Genomic DNA, 17,904 nt, shown 5'->3' on the forward strand with positions numbered 1-17,904 from the left:
AGAGACAGGGTTTCACCGTGTTAGCCAGGATGGTCTCGATCTCCTGACCTCGTGATCCACCCACTTCGGCCTCCTAAAGTGCTGGGATTACAGGCGTGAGCCACTGCGCCCTGCCAATATTTTTATTATTTAAAAAATTCAAAGGCCTGTTGAAATTCCTGAGTAACCAAAATGCTTCTATATTTGCATGCTAGATTAATCCAAAGGAAAAGAAGTATTGACATTCTGCTTGTCATAATTTCTATCTCTGTGTTTTTGTATTCTTACTGCTTGAATGTTTATATTCAAAGAAGATACTAACATTAAAGACAGACTCTTTAAAGGAAATGCCCAGGGTGAAACAGAAATACATAACATTGCATTTGATGTCAAACAAAAACTACTACACTGTACTTGACTAATTTTGAGCCTATAATCATTGAACAAATTTGAGGACAGAAGGAATTTAAACTACACAAAGAAACAAATACACTCAAGGTAGAGAAAAGATTTCCCTTGAATTAGAGCTACTTGTCTCATTCATATCTACAGAGAGGGCAAGCACGTTGAGTTGATGTATCAAAAACCTCCAAAATATAAACAAAAAACCACAAATTCTATAAAATTTAAAGCACAATAGATACTTTGCATGGTATTTGCAGAGAAATATGTACATAAACAATTATGCACACCTTATAGTTTCCATAAGACTGCTCTCTATAGAGTCCAGAAAAGTGTAAAGTCAGAGTTTCTTTGTTTTGTTTTTGTTTGTTTGCGTGTGTTTGACATAGGGACCCCGAAACACAATGGATAGGATAAGAAATTCAGACTAATCTGTATTTGGCAAGTTTGGGTGGTATAATAAAATATATTTTTGGTCTTTTCTCTGGTTCTTGGCACTGAGCTCCAAAAACCCTTGAAATTTCCTGAGTGATAGAAATGTCTTTTGTTTTTCATAGCAAACTTCTTTCCACTTTATTAGATTTCATGCTAAAGCGACTGCAACATCAGAGGACTCTTTGTGAGGGGAGGGGTTAGCTTATAGTTTCAGGATTAAGCTGGTCATCGGGTCACATCAATCATGCGATTACAAATTTAGAAATTTCAGCCCCATTCTAAGATCCGCTAGGAGAGAAGAGCTGGCCAGTGATTCAATAAATCATGCCTAAGTAATTAAAACTTGCTTAGAAACTCTGAATGATAAGGGTTGAGGGAACCATCTGGTTGGTAAACATACAGATGCACTGGGAGGGTGATGTACCCCAGTCCAAAGACAAACAGCCTCCTGTTCTGGGGACCCCTTCAGGCATCACCTCAGTATCTCTTCATCTAGCTGTTCATTTGTACCCTTTACAATAAACTGCTACCCGTAAGAATGGCTCTTGTCTGAGCTCTCTGAGTTATTCTAAGAAATTCTCCAGCCTGAAAAGGGGTAATAAGAACCCTCACGTTTGTAGCCAGGTTGGACATAATTCAGTACCGTTGGGACCAGGGACTGGTAGCTGGCATCTGAGGTGAGGACAGACCAGGGGAATTGAGCTCCTTAACTGTGGCATCTATGCTGATTCCTGGTATTTAGTCTCAGTATTGAATTGAACTGTGGAGCACTCAATTGGTATCAGAGAATCATTTTTGGAATGACATAGCTTGTTAATTCCTGAGCCAGATATGCAAGAGAATGGAATGCTCAGGGAGACCTCACCATGTGACAATGCTAAGGTATGGGAGTTTATACCTATCTTATACAATCTACATATAAGGCATTTTAGAAGAAGATGACAGTGTTCACTGGCAATAATTCATGTCAAGAAATTTTTTGTTTTATTTCTTAAAAGATTCATTTAAATAATCATGAAAATAACAACATCAGCAACTACCATTGATTGGTATCTATCAATCTATCTATCACGTGATCTATCTATCTATCACGTGATCTGCAAGTTGCTAGGACCTTTGCAATTATCAATGATCTTAAATAGTCTTCAGGGTAATACTATGATACAACCTCATTCTCTCTCTCATTATTTTATTGTATACTGAAATTTGATAGAAATGAACCTATGGGGAATTTGGGGTGACACTGGATACACAAAGTATCCAACATTATAGTGTCAGGAGGTGTATTGCTTTTAAGGAAATGTTTAAGGGGACAGTATCAAATGGTATGCTGTTATATAAAGACTGGTAGGGCAATATCATCACGCTTGTCCTACAATATTGCAGTTGTTACACCTTTCCCAAGGTCAGAGAGAAGCATGCATAACAAGACAATCCAGGAGGGCTTCTTTCCGTAAGCCTTGCATTATCTCAGAAAATGTAGGTTTTTCTTTTCTTTTTTTTTTTTTTTTTTTTTGAGCGCTTCTCTATCTAAAGTCTGAATTAATTTAAAGGAAATCTCACCTCCCTCGTCCTCATCCACCCTCATGTGACGTTCCTCACACAAATTAACTTCACGCTTTCACAGGTGCGTCTGTGCCTCCGGTAACAACATTTTAGTATCTTTTACAGTTCCTGCAATTATCCAGTCTGGTACTTTATTAATTATCACTCTACTGCCTCAAGCTTATGCAGCACACAGACTGGGAAACTTTCCAAATATCTTTTCAGGGGCCCAAGCTGCTGAACCTTCTCTGAAATTAAAGAGTTGTGGGCAGGTCACTGAGGCTGCAGAGAAACTTACTGATGATACACGAATAAGAAACATATCTTGGCAGTTTAGTCAACAGTGCAGAAGATGTTGGAAATCTTAGGTCAATCCCTCTTAGTTTATGACCTTAATGTTATCCTTTATTGCATTTGGGGGCTTAATTCTTTCTAGCAGCCACAGGAGACATCTTGGTCAACACCGATTCTAATTGTAGACATTAAGTAGTTTTGGTTTAATTTCAACTTAATATGACTTCAATTTGTGGTTTGGGGAATTTGATTATTGCCAGCAATGCTATTACAGTATTTTCATATTTAACAACTTAATTACCATTGAAATGAAAGGATGCAAAAGTAATTTCCACATGTGTTCATTGCCATTACTCAGCAATGATGCCTGCCTGTGCAATTTTTGACATCCAACATTAGTAGGTACAAAGGGCAAAAAAATGCATGAATCCTGCCATCTATGTACATTCTGTTGAAGGCAAGCAAGGTATGATAAACAGAGTAAAGTGAATATGCAGGTGATTAACTAGATGAATTAAGCAAGAAAGACAAGGTATTTGATCAAGCAGAGAAACAAATGTATGCTTTCAGGCAGCTTGGGAACATTTTGTGGTACCTCTTTATGTATCATTCCATTCAAATGAATCTTAAGTATTGAACATTCACTGTACAACAAGACACCTGGGAGACACTGAAGGTGCCACAAAGTTGGGAAACCAAACCCAATAGGATGTTTTCCATTCCATATTGTTCAGGATAAGACAAGTGTCATGAACCTCTTTAGTCAATGATAGAGCCAAGGTACAAAACATGGATGCTTTAAACCACTAGGTATGCAGAGTAAGAATGAAGCTATCTGCGTAAGAATCAAAGAGAGATGGAGTAGTCAGACCGCCTATTTAAAAGAGCCCAGTAGCTCCTCAGCTCCAGATACAACGTCCTATAGAAAAATACACACAGTGTTGCTAGTTTTCCACTTTTTGGCAAAAAAAATTAGAAAGCAAAATTTAACTTATAATTTTAAAATTATGATCCCATCCTAAATACACTTGGGGTCCAGATGCTGTCTGGAGCCTACAAGCTTGCCAATTTTTGGTAAAGTAATAATTGCCATAAGGATGGGTGAGGAGAAAGAAGACAATGCTATGAGATTTAAAAAGCAGAATTATATCCTTTTCATCTATTTGGTGGTAATGTAAGAGAAGACTTTATCTTCTAGTGTTTTTGAGTTAAATGCAGTTACAACCTACAATATGAGAATAACCTTCAAAAATGCACAAGTAGCTTAAAAACAATTCCTGGGAAGATGAGGGATGATTCCATAGATTACTGCTATTATGTATGAAGTACGCATTATTGCCAACATGAATATGCCAGTGCTTATTACTGTTTTCATAAGTGGTAAAACTGAAAGCCAAGAAAGAAGCAAAATCAGGTTTGAATTTAGAACTATTACCTTGGCAACTGGGTGAAAAACTAGTTAGATTTGATGACATCTTGAGTTCATGACAGCTGGTAAGAGGCTCATGACAATCCAAGAAAGCAACGTTAAGAAGTTAAGGAAGAAGCAGAGGCAAAGAGTGAAAGGGACATGTACAGGGGAGGTTGTGAATAAAGTACAAAAAAAGAAAAAAAAATAAGGATTAGATTAGATTTGAAGATGGAGAAAGAAGAAAGTATACAGAATAACTTCAGGTTTTCAAGTTTTTATCATTGGGTGAAGGTTGCTTTTGTAACATTCTCACTGGGGAAAATAAGCAAAAGTAGGCATATTTTGAGGAAAGTTTTAGACCTTCAAATTTTATGTACATTATTGTTATAGCTCCTGAAGGATAGCCAATAGGAAATATGCAGGATTTGTGGATAAAAAGCCTGCAGTTTAAGAGAGATGCCAGAAAGCCTCATCTTTAATCATTTATACAGAGTACTAGATGAAAGTTTATGTTCAATGTAAATCCATCCCCTCTAAAGAAAAGGAACAAGTTCCCCAAATGACATGGTCTACCGGGGTGGGCCAGTAATCGTGCAGTTAAGACCACTGTGTACCATTGCTTGTATTCTTTAAATGTGCATGTTTTCTTTCTCTTGTACCTCTGTTCAACTTCCTCTACTTGCTATATCACCTTCACCTTTCCCTTTTCCTTATTCAAATTGTGCTTCTCTGAAGCATCATTCTATTTCTCCTCCTTTAAGCCTTCCCTGTCCTTCTTAGCTCAAGTGATTCATCTGACCTCACATGTATACAATGACATGTGCAGTTCATCTAACAATTGATCACTGTTTCGTGATTGCACTTCTAGGTTGTTTGGAACTGCAATTTACATATTTTATTGCCACAATAATGTCCCTATTAAGAGGCTCCATTACAATGATTCACTTTTGTCAGAAACATTATGACTAGAGGTAGAAATGAGATAATGATGGTATGCCAAGATGTCAGATATTAAAGATCATAGCAAGAAATCATTAAACACAAACTTAAATGTCAGAAGTGCCAGAAAATATAAAATATTCATTTGTATGACTTGAGGCTGAGAAAGGACTAAGCAAAGGGAGAACGAGAGATGCAGTTAAAATTAACACAAGTTGGTATGAAGGACTTGGTTGCCTTAACATTGACAAATGGCAGAACATTAGGAACTGTACAGTAGGGATGTATATTGTTCTAGATCTTGGAATAAGCTGGTAATAAAAAGATCTAAATACATCTCTATTTACAAAATAATAAAAAAATCATGCTCCAGGAGCTTTGGCTGAAAAATTCTGAAATTGCAGATGGGTACATTTTTAACAGATAGTGAATGATGGAGACAAAAATGTAAGTCTTCTCGGATTGTATGATATTTTCCCTGCTCCCTCAACCTCCAGCCCATCAAACTCCCTGAACATACATACACATATCCTTTATGTTTTGTTTGTTTTGTTTTGTCTTTTGACATAGCACTATAAAATGTCTCGCATTGTCACCCGGGCTGGAGTGCAATGGCACTATCTTGGCTCACTGCAACCTTCACCTCCTGGGTTCACACAGTTCTCCTGCCTCAGCTTCCCAAGTAGCTGGGACTACAGGCACTCGCCACCACGCCTGGCTAATTTTTTGTATTTTTAGTAGAGACGGGGTTTCACTATGTTGGCCAGACTGGTCTCAAACTCCTGACCTCGTGATCTGCCTGCCTTGGCCTCCCAAAGTGCTGCGATTATAGGCATGAGCCACCATGCCCGGCCATCCTTTATGTTTAATTTATTTAGGGTATAACTTCCCTCACTACTCAATCTCATTATTAGTTTATTGATACCTTACAAAATTATTTAGAAAAGCCACCTATCATTTAAGAAAAATATTAATTTTGAAACATGTAAATTAAGTATATATTATGAAAATGCTTCCTTCATAGTGCATGTATAAATGACCAAATTCCCCGGTGTGAGCATGAGAAAGGATTTTAGAAAGCCAGTGGACCATAAGTGGAGGAGAAGAGGGAGAAAGGTTACTACCTGGTTGAAAAGAAGAAAAGAGAAATCAAGAGAAGCTGGAAAAGGAGGCGGCAGTCCCCAGAATGATGCAAAAGACAGGCTCTCTTTCACTGTCCGGCTTCAAGAATAGAGAAGAAGCAAACAGGTTTTTATCACTTAGCTGTAAACAAAGTCTTGATTGTTCACTGTAGCTATAACTGGGTACATATGCAGGAAATTTTAAAATCAATTTTTTTACTGTGTATTTCTTCATGTTCTCTTTTCTTAACCGACCAATTAATTATGATCGTGCTTAAATTGTATATCTTTACAATTACGATCGTGCTTTAAATTGTATATCTTAAATTGTATATCTTTCCTGACATTGGCAATATCTATATTTTGTAAACATAATAGATGCTCTCTCTATATATATTTTTTCTTGTTAACATGCATTTTGTTGATATTGGAGTATTTAATAACACAACACAAAGCAGAAAATGCTGTGGTACAACTAGGTAAATTTTATAACCATTGAATCAATACCTACTAATCCATATAGACTGATGCACATATATTTTTATTGCTCAATAAATGTAAACAGCCAAAATAATATTCTATTCATTTATATCATAGGCCATACACTAAAACATTTAAAAAGCAATTTTTATTTTCCACAGAAAGTGGAAATTAACGCTTACAGAAATCGATTAATAACTTAAAAAAATAGGGCAGAAAAGGTGACTCTGAGAGTAATGCCGATATTTCTCCACCCAACACTTCAATAAATTGGAAAAGCTATGGGCTGATGAAAGAAAAAAAGGAATACTGTAACTTACATATTTATGCAAAGTATTTATGTAAAGTTCAGTTTGTGCTGGTCTAATGATTCTTCCAATTGTCTTAGTGCTTTATAATCATCATATATCAAGTATATTTTTTTCTTAAATGGTGCTGTTACCTTCAAGCACAGCTGCATTAAAGAATACAACATATAAAAGCTACGGAAGTCCTAAAAAGTTTGACATTAGAATTTCCGGATGAGTTTTCCTCGCCGTGGCCTTATGCAATGTGTGTAATATAATACTTATAAAATAAGATGGGTAGACTGGAGCTGTCCAATACAGTTACTTAAATTCATTCTTGTTATGATATCCCATCAGGTACATTTTACAGAGTATAATTTTATGAACAAAAATAATATAGTTATTATTTTAAAACATAATATGCACATTGTATTTCAATTAGTGATATATTTCTAGTGTAAGAAAAAAAATGGTTACCAAAAGCTTTGTAATTCCCATATTTATAAAAAAAAGGGAAACTATAATGTCCAACATTAAGTAAAAAACCTTTTATCTTTTTTTTTTTGGCTGAATTATTTCTTTTTATGAGATAGAAACAGAAAAACAATAGTGATTCAAAGACTAAATCATCCTGACAGCTGATGGTTTAAAGGCTCGTTTAAGGTTTATACAACATCCTTAATTTAGCATTATAATTAATAATTCCAAAAAATAGAAGAAAACATAGGCTAGCAAATAAAAAAGATATTTAATTGTGCCAGATTTGATATATTCTTACATATTCTCAATGATACCATATTTGATATTGCTACAGATTCCACGTTTGACTCCTTCAAACCTCATATTGAAATTTGATACCCAGTGTTGGAGGTGGGGGTCTAATGATGGGTGTTTAGGTTATGGGACGGGCTTCCTCATGAATGGCTTGGTGCCATTTTTATAATTGTGAGTTCTTGTTATATCAGTTCTCATGAGAGCTGGTTGTTAAAAAGAGCCTAGTACCTCCTCTCTCTTTTTCCTGCTTCCTTTCTCACCATGTTATCTCTGCACATGCAGGCAACTCTTTACCTTCCACCATGAATAAAGCAACAAGAAGCCCTCACCAGAAGCAGATGCCAGGGCCATGCTTTTTGTGCAGTCTGCAGAACCATGAGCCAAATAAACATCTTTTATGTAAATTACCCAGCCTCAGATATTCCTTTACAGCAATACAAAATGAACAAGTAGATAAGACAGACATCTATTTAGTAGATAAGACAAATATGAATTAATAGATAAGACAGATATCTACTTTATCCTTATCATTTTTTCTCTTGAATTGGATTAATCACAGCTTTTGTCTCTTCACATATTGTCATTCATGATAGATTGAGCAATTAAAAATTTAATTCCCAATTAAATTCAAATATAAGATAAACAATAGATATATAGTAATATATGTAGAGAATGGCATATCATATAACCATGATAATGACATAAAAATAGAGTATCTTATAAAAATAACTGAACTATAGGTTAAATGCAAATATGCATGAATCAGTAACAAAATGCTGAGTGAAAAGGGAAGTATAAGAAGATCATGGACTGCCTGATGCCTCTTTCAAAAGTTCAAGACCAACTAAGATTAAATTATACATCATATAGACAAACATATCTACGTATCAAAGCAAACTGAGTTAGACATTAACCAGAAACCCAAGGGTATAAAAATAATTTACATAGTGAATTAACTTAAAAGTTGAGCGTTCATTTACTAGCACTTTAATTCTCCAAGGTTGGAAGTCATGCTTTATACACACCATTTTATCAGAAATATCCATTAATAGCTCCTAAGCACAGTTGAGACCAGTGGTTGTTTACAACTGTGACTGAATAAACCTCCCTGTTCTTGTTTACTGATATATACATGCAATTGCTTCCTTACGGTATATACCAGGAAGGAATTTTTAGGTTGCACGGCATGTGAATGTTACACTTTACACAATAATGACAAAATTTTACCCAAAGTAAAAACACAAATGACATTCCCGCTATCAATGAGTAAGAGGCTCTGTTATTCCACAGTCTTTCATACATGGTAACATCAGGGTTAAGCTTTGCCGATAGGATATGTGAAAAATACTATCTTCTTGTTAATAAATACTCCTGTTTGTGAATTATGTTAAGCAGCTTTTACTTTTTTCTCAACAATTTTTTGATAAAAAGTCCATTTATATTTTTTGTTCCTTTTCAATTGATTTGAAAGTTTTTACGTATTAATTATATTAACATTTTCTAAGTTAATTAATAGTTTCCATTATGTCTTTATAATTTACAACTTGGCATATTGATATGCTAAAATATCTCGGTCCTCTAATTTTAACATGAAATTATAATAGATATAGGATGCAAGCAACAAAAAACATAAGTATTTGACAATTAAGAAGGCTCTGAATGTGCAATTCACTTGAAAAAAAAAAGAATAACAAGGCTTGGGTTTTCAGCTTAGAATATCAATATTTCTTGAATATATTAACGGGTGTAACATTACATCTCATGTTCAGGACTCCTAATAATAGATTGATTTGCTGTTTCTTGCTCATTTCTCAGTATCTTTTTGATAAGCAGACATACCATAAATGACCCTTCCGTGCCAAAGCACATAACAATAATAAAGGAAAAGAATAATTTTAGATTTACATCCCTGGTGATGCTTTCTGCTTAGTTGGGGAAAGAAAGAAGGCCTATAAAATCAAGCCAAATTTAGTGACAATGACAATAAGAAACAATCAAGAGCTGCCTCCAGATTCAATGTCTTGAGCCAAATCTTAAGCTCTGAAGAACAGAGTTCTCTTTTATTGTCTCCCAAGTACAGCTGCAAACACTGCTGAGCTCCTCAACTGTGCTTAGGAGCAGAGGCAGACATTCACTAGTTGAATTGTCATGTACTAAACTTGCATTTTTATGGCCCAAATCCAAAAGCCTTTTCTTGTATTGTCCACTTTCTCAGAAATATTCACTAATAGCTTCATTTTTGTGTGTGTGTGTGTGTGAAGTGTGTAGAATGCTAAGACAAATCAGTTTTCTGCATGTTTTTAGATGTCCAAATAGAGGCTGAATTAAGCCTAAGGTTGGAAGAAGGTGTTCAGTGTGCGTGTTTATTTTTCGTTTTATTTATTAATTTTATTTCATTTTAAAAACTGAAGGAAAATTTAGGGGTAAGATTTCCAACTCTTATGGGGTAGATGATTCCTCCAATTTTTATTAAACAGGTGTTTATAACTGAATGAGTTAATTATAGACATTTACTCACAACTCTTCCCATTGTTCTCTCTTCCTTTACATTCATTCATTTCTTCTTTCAGGCCAGTTGAAAACAGATAAAGGTTTATTAAGAGATGTGAAACACAGAATATCCTTTCAATGGACTTTACAGATATTAATGAAAGAATAATTCCAGTTAGATTAAAACTAAGTACAATTTTTTTTAATATTCCTACTATGAGTTCCATTTGCAAAGTCCCAATATGAAAGGCTTATGCACAGGAATTCAAACATCAGAAAGCAACAATGGCCAATGCACATATAAAATGATGATTCTCAACCTCTCTCATAATTAAATAATTGCGAATCAACATAAGGATTAAATTCTATCTTTCATCAGCCAAATCGAAAATAATTAAAAGCTTCAACAATACCCAACAACAGGAAGAGTGGATTAACAGACAGTATCATATACTATTGGTGGGTTTGATTAATGAAATTTGATACTATCTAATAGATTGCAATATAAACTTTCTTTGACTCACCAATACAGTGGAATATATCTAGCCTATATATATATTTGAAATATGCCTGCTTTGCTGTTTGTTTGTTTGTTTTGGAGCAGTAATGTAATAGAAAAATATTTAAACAAGCGGTAACACATCATACAAGAACATTTTATGGTGCTATTACTTTTTTTGTTTTAAAAAAGCCTGTAATTCCAGCACTTCGGGAGGCCGAGACGGGCGGATCACAAGCTCAGAAGATCGAGACCATCCTGGCTAACACGGTGAAACCCCGTCTCTACTAAAAAATACAAAAAACTAGCTGGGCGAGGTGGCGGGCGCCTGTAGTCCCAGCTACTCGGGAGGCTGAGGCAGGAGAATGGCGTCAACCCGAAAGGCGGAGCTTGCAGTGAGCTGAGATCCGGCCACCGCACTCCAGTTTGGGCGACAGAGCGAGACTCTGTCTCAAAAATAAATAAATAAATAAATAAATAAAAATAAATAAAAATAAAAAAGTTCATATAAAAAGTTCTTCAAGATACATTATTAAGTGGATAAAATGTATAGACCATATGTACTGTTGAAATTAAATATACTGTAGACACATACATATACACATATAAATGTATATATTATAGAATATTATACTGTTTATGTATAGACCTATGAAGATACAGACAAACATATTTCTGTAGAAGATTTTTGACAGATATAAACATTTACATGGCTGCATTCAAAAATGGGTACTGAGTGATGAAGGGGGAATATTTTATTATATATACATCTGTGACATTTCTATCTAACAGAAATTTTTGTGATGATGAAAATGTTTTATCTCTGTCCTGTCCAGTGTAGTAGCTGTTGGTTTCATTTAGCTATTGAAAACTTGTAATGTGGCTAGTGTGACTGAAAGATGGAATTTAAAATTTTATATGATTTTAATTAATTAAAAAATAAACTTAAGTAGCCACATGTTATCTAATGACTCATATCAGACAGTGTAAATATTTATATTTTACAATATGTATTTTCATTATCTACTTTTTAAAAACATCACTGGAAGATACTGAGAGTAATACTTAGATTATTAGACCATATTTTATTAAAATTACAATTTAAAGTTACTATTTTAGGAGACACACATAGATAATGCATAGAGTGAGACATATCCAATATTTAAAAAGAAGGAAAACCATAAGGACTACAGAGAAGAAAAGGAGAAATAAGTAGAAACAAATTTTAAAAAATAATGACTCTAAACATCTCCATTTGATAAAACGTAATATATATACTCAAGAAGTTCAAAAAATTCCAAGTTTCTACTCAAAAAAATTCTACTCAAAAAGATCCTCACATAGATACATCATAGTCAAGTTGACAAAACTTAGACAAAGAGAAATTAATGAAAACAGCACTAAAATCATAACATCACATACAAGGAACCCTCAATTATGATAACAGCTGACTTCTCCTAAGAAACCACAGAGGCCAGAAGAGATTTAGGTTGACATCTTCAAAGTATTAAAAGAAAAAGCTTGTCAACAAAGAATCCTATATTTAGCTAAAATTTCTCTCATAAAGGACGGAGAAATTGTCATTTCTAAATAAACAAAACCTGAGAGAATTAGTTACTATTAGCCCTGCTCTAAGAAAACACTAAAAGAAGAAGTTCTTCAGGCTGAAATGAAATGGCAATAAATAGTAACTTGAAACCACATGAAGAAATAAAATGACCTAGCAAAAGTATCCACACAGTTATTATGAAAGACAGCATAAACACATTTGCTTGTAACTCCTTTCTTATCGTACTTGTTTTAGAACATACCTGCATAAAAACAATAATTATAAAAGTGTGTTGATTGGGTTATAACATATAAAGATAGAACTCGTATGACAATTACAGCACGAAGGGGTGAAAAACATGAAATGAAGTTGGAGTAACTTTTGTATACCATTGAAATTAAATTAGTATTTTATCTGAACAACATTATTCTAAATTCAGACGCTAGCTGTAAATTACAAGGCAATGGCTAAATAACAAAAAAAAATAGTAAAAAAGAACAATAACAAATATAAAAGGTACAGCAGAAAATATCTAACAAAAAAGGAGTGAGAAATCCAAGAATAGAGAAATAAAAATGACATATGATCTGTAGAAAACAAATATTATTAAATAAGTGGCTAATATCAGTTCTACCTTATTAATAATTGCATTTAATGACAAACACATGAATCAAAATGTAGAGGTTGACAGGATAATTTTTTTAAATAATCTAATTATATGCTGTATACAAAGGATATATTCTAAATTCAAGACACTAGTAAGTTTGAAATGAAAAGATGAGAGAGGTATACCATGAAAGTGGTAAACAAAAGAAGGATAGAATGGTTTCACTAACATCAAACAAAATACACTATAAGGCAAAAACTCTTACTAAATACAAAGATATAAATTATGTAATAATAAAAGGGCCATTCTATCAGGAAAATAAAACAATTGTAAATATGTATGCAAATAACAGAGCTCACAAATATATGAAACAAAAATTTATTTTTATAAAAAGAATTGAAAGGGAAAATAAACAATTTAATAATAAATAGTTGGAGACTTAAAAAGCTTGATTTCAGCAATGGATAGAACCAGTAGGCAGAACATCAATAATAAAATAGAAGACAAACAACATTATAAAGCAAAAAGATCTCACAGACAGAATATGCTAGCAGACAACACATACAAACTTATGAGGTCCACATGAAATATTTTCTAGGTGAGATCATATGTTAGGCCATAAAGAAAGTTTCAATGAATAGAAAAGTATTGAAATTATAAAAGTATGTTATTTGACCAAAATGAAATTATATTAAAAATCAATAATGGAAGGCAATTTGGGAAATTCACAAATATATAGATACTAAACAACAGTTACCTAAATAACCAATGAATCAAGAAAGAAATAACAAGGGAAATAATAAAATGATTTGAGAGGAATGAAAATGAAAACACAAAATACCAAAATTTATGATATATAGCTAAAGAAGAGCTTACAGGGAAATTACTAGCTATAAAAATCTATATTAGGAACAAAAGAGAGAGAAAGAAAGTAAAGAGGAAAAAAATAAAGAAGAAAAGAAATGAAAGAATGAAAAAAAAAGACAATGGCAGAGTGTGGTAGCTCATATCCGTAATCCTAGGCCACGTATGGTGGCTCATGTCTGTAATCCTCCCTTTGGGAGGCCTAGGTGGGAGGATTGCTTGGGGTGAGTCATTTACAACCAGTCTGGGCAACATAGTGAGACACCATCTTACAAAAAATTAAACATGTAGTCAGATGTGGTGGCTCATGCCTGTAGTCCCAGCTTCTCAGGAGGCTGAGGTGGGAGGATTACTTAAGCCTGGGAGATTGGGACTACAGTGAGCCATGATCACACCACTGCACTCCAGCCTGGGCAACAGAGTGAGACTTTGTCAAAAGAAAAGAAAGGAAAGAGAAGAGAAGAAAAGAAAGGCAGGCAGGAAGGAAGGAAGGAAAGAGGGGAGGGAGGAAGGGATGGAGGAAGTCTTACGTGGTGACTCACATCTGTAATCCCAACAGTTTGGGAGGCCAAGACAGGAGGATCACTTGAGCCTAGAAGGTCAAGATCAGCCTAGGAAACAGTGAGACCACAGTTTGACAAATTTTTTTTTTTTTTAAATTAGCTGGGCATGGTGGCACATATCTATAGTCCCAGATACTCAGGAGGCTGAGATGGGAGGATCACTTGAGCCTGGGATGTTGAGGCTGCAGTAGATATGATTGTGCCACTACACTCCAGACTGAGTGACAGAGTGAGACCCTGAAAAAAATAATAATAAAAGAAGAATAAGAAGGAGAAGAGAAGAAGAAGAAAGAAGGGGAAGAAAATAAATATCTCAAATTAGTAACTTAAATTTCTACCTAAAGAAGTTAGGAAAAAAACAAGAAAACTAAACACAAGCAAGCAGAAGGAAGGAAATAGTGAAGCTTAGGTGAAAATAAGTTACATCTGGGCTAAAAAAAAAAAAAATGGAGAAAATGAATAAGGCTAAGAGTTTGTTCCTGGAAAAGAAAAATAAAATTGGCAAGCCTCTAGATAGATGGATGACAAAAAATAAAAAGATTCAAATTACTAAAATCAGGCATGAAAGAAGAGGCATCAGTACCAACCTTACAGAAGTGAACATATAACAGAATATTATAAAATTGTTTATCAACAAATTCAGTTATTTAGATCAAAACAAGATGGTTTTAGAAAGATATACATTTCAGAAGAAATATATATTTGGAATAGGCTTATAACATGTAAAAGGATTGATGAAATAAATTTAAAACTTCCTGTGAAAAAGAAGCCTAGGCCATAGTGGTGTCATTGGTGGGTTCCATGAAACATTAAAAAAAAAAAAAAAAAATCCTTCACAAACTTTTCCAAAAAATAAAAAGGAGGAAACAATTTGCTACTTATTCTACTAGGCTAATATTATCTTGATATCAAAACCAGACAAAGACATTAGAAAAAAGGAAAAAGCTACAGACTGATAACCCCTTATGAGTATAAACAGCCTGGACTATTAAACAAATTCAGCAATGTGGCAGAATAAGCGATCAATACACAAAAATCATTACATTTCTATACACTAGCTACAAACAATGTAAAGATGAAATGGAGGAAGCAATTCCATTTGTAATGGCCACAAAAGCAATAAAATACCTAGGAACAAATTTAACAATAAAAGTATAAGATTTTTAGATGGAAAAATATAACACATCCTTTTAAGCAATTTTTAAAAATCTAAATAAATTAAAAGACATTGTACTCTATAGATCAGAACCTTGTTAGGATAGCAATATTTTCCAAATTGATCTACAATCTTAGCTTCCTTTGACTTTGTTTGCACATTTTACAAGCTAATCTTAAAATTTGCATGGAAATGAAAGGGACACAGAAATCCAATTTTGAAAAAGAAGATGAAAGTACAAGCGCTCACACATCTTGGCTACAAGTCTGACCACATAACTACAGTAGTCAGGACTGAACTACTGACCTACGGATAAACATAGAATAATAGAATAGAGAGTCCTAAGACAAAACCATGTATTTGTGGTCAACTGACATTTGAGAAGGGTGCCAAAATTATTCAACAGAAAAAAAAATATTTTCAAAAATGTTACATGGATAACCGTATGTCCACATGTAAAAGAATAAATGTGGACCTCCTTCCTCACATCATATTAAAAAATCCGTTCAAAATGTATAATGGAACTAAACATAGGAATTAAAATCTATTACGTTCTCAAACACACAAAAAGAAGTTAGTCTAAATTAACAATGAATAGAAAACTAAAGAAAAAATAGATTTGACTTTATCAACATTTAAATCTGGTGCATCAAAAGACACCAACCAGAAAGTGAAAGACAACATACCTGGAAGAAAATATTTCAAACTTATGTATCTGACAAGGAACTTGATTTTTAATATATGAAAACAATCTTACAATTGAGCAACTGAAAAGAAAAGAGCTCAATAAAAAGTGGGCAAAGAATTTGAACAGAGATTTCTCCAACAAAGATATAGAAATGTTCAAGAAGCACATGAAAAGATCCTCAATATCATCAACAAATTAAGGGAATACAAATAAATGCCATGGCGAGATATTACTTCACACCCACTAAAACGGTTAAAATCAAATAGGTAAGAACACAGTTTCCAGAGATGTGAAGAAATCAGGCCCCTCTTATACGATTGCTGGGAAGGCAAATCCATGCAACCACCTTAGAAGTTCTTCAAACTGCTAATACAGAATTACTATCTGATCCACAACTCTGCTCCTTCTTTTTAAGGAGTGGAGACTTTTTTTTTTTTTTTTTGAGACGGATTCTTGCTCTGTCGCCTAGGCTGGAGTGCAGTGGCACAATCTCAGCTCACTGCAACCCCCACCTAGAAGTGGAGACTATTTTTAATTTAAAGGTTTATTTTTTACATTTGAATCAAGAAATGTGACACCCTAATATTGTTTGATAGATTTCCCCATTTAGGTTACTAAATGCTGCTTAACAGATATTTTCATCCAACCATATGCTCATACCTGGTTCTCACACAGAATTCCCCATCTCAGTGGTTAACTCCCCTTTCAACTAAGTCATACAACCAAAATCTCAAGAATTATCCCTGATACATCATTCTAACCCCCATCCCCAACCACATTATTCTTATTCTGTTACTTTTTTTTTTTTTTTTTTTTGAGACGGAGTCTCGCTCTGTCTCCTGGGCTGGAGCGCAGTGGCCGGATCTCAGCTCACTGCAAGCTCCGCCTCCCGGGTTTATGCCATTCTTCTGCCTCAGCCTCCTGAGTAGCTGGGACTACAGGCGCCCACCGCCTCGCCTGGCTAGTTTTTTTGTATTTTTTTAGTAGAGACGGGGTTTCACCGTGTTAGCCAGGATGGTCTCGATCTCCTGACCTTGTGATCCACCCGTCTCGGCCTCCCAAAGTGCTGGGATTACAGGCTTGAGCCACCGCGCCCGGCCACTTTCTTTTTATTTTACTTATTATTATTGTTCAAATCTTTCACTTCTCTGCTGCCACTGCCTAAGTTCATTTGCTTATAATCTCAAGCCTAGGCCATCCAATAGTGTCTTTATTTATCCACTCTTGAGCCACAACTTTCAATTTTAACTTACTCTCTCATTTCAACAGGAAAACATTTGTTTCCAAAAGCAAATCTGATCATTTTTCAAAATTCAGCACCATGACCCGCATGATGTGGCCACCACTTATTTCTCCGACCTGTTTCCCCCTTCCTTGTGCTGCTCCCACTACCATGGCATTCTTTGTTTCTAATACTCCATGCTTCATGCCTGTCCCACTATACTCAAACCACATTCTTGCTTAGTCAACTTATCTGCAGTCACCTTCATTTCTTATTATTTATTTATTTATTTATTTAGAGGTGAAATCTCACTCTGTCGCCAGGCTGGAGTGCAGTGGCGTGATCTCAGCTCACTATAACCTCCACCTTCCGGGTTCAAGTAATTCTCCTGCTTCAGCCTCCTGAGTAGCTGGGACTATAGGCATGTGCCACGATGCCCAGCTAATTTTGTATTTTTAGTAGAGATGGGGTTTCACCATGTTGGCCAGGATGGCCTCGATCTCTTGACCTTATGATCTGCCCGCCTCAGCCTCCCAAAGTGCTGGGATTACAGGCGTGAACTATTGAGCCCGGCTCATCTTCATTTCTTTAGGGAAGCT

At 34.7% G+C, this 17,904-nt stretch overlaps 1 protein-coding gene across 1 annotated transcript in view; it reads right to left on the reverse strand.

The window, feature by feature from the left end:
- DPP10 (dipeptidyl-peptidase 10 (non-functional)) overlaps nt 1-17,904 on the reverse strand; it is a gene marked incomplete at its 3' end in the record, with an annotated part of 355,691 nt that overhangs the window by 520 nt on the left and 337,267 nt on the right. The gene's annotated exons all lie outside the window — the stretch shown is intronic.

The sequence above is a fragment of the Colobus angolensis genome, unplaced genomic scaffold (genome assembly GCF_000951035.1).
Source record: "Colobus angolensis palliatus isolate OR3802 unplaced genomic scaffold, Cang.pa_1.0 Scaffold168, whole genome shotgun sequence".
Lineage (NCBI taxonomy): Eukaryota > Metazoa > Chordata > Mammalia > Primates > Cercopithecidae > Colobus > Colobus angolensis.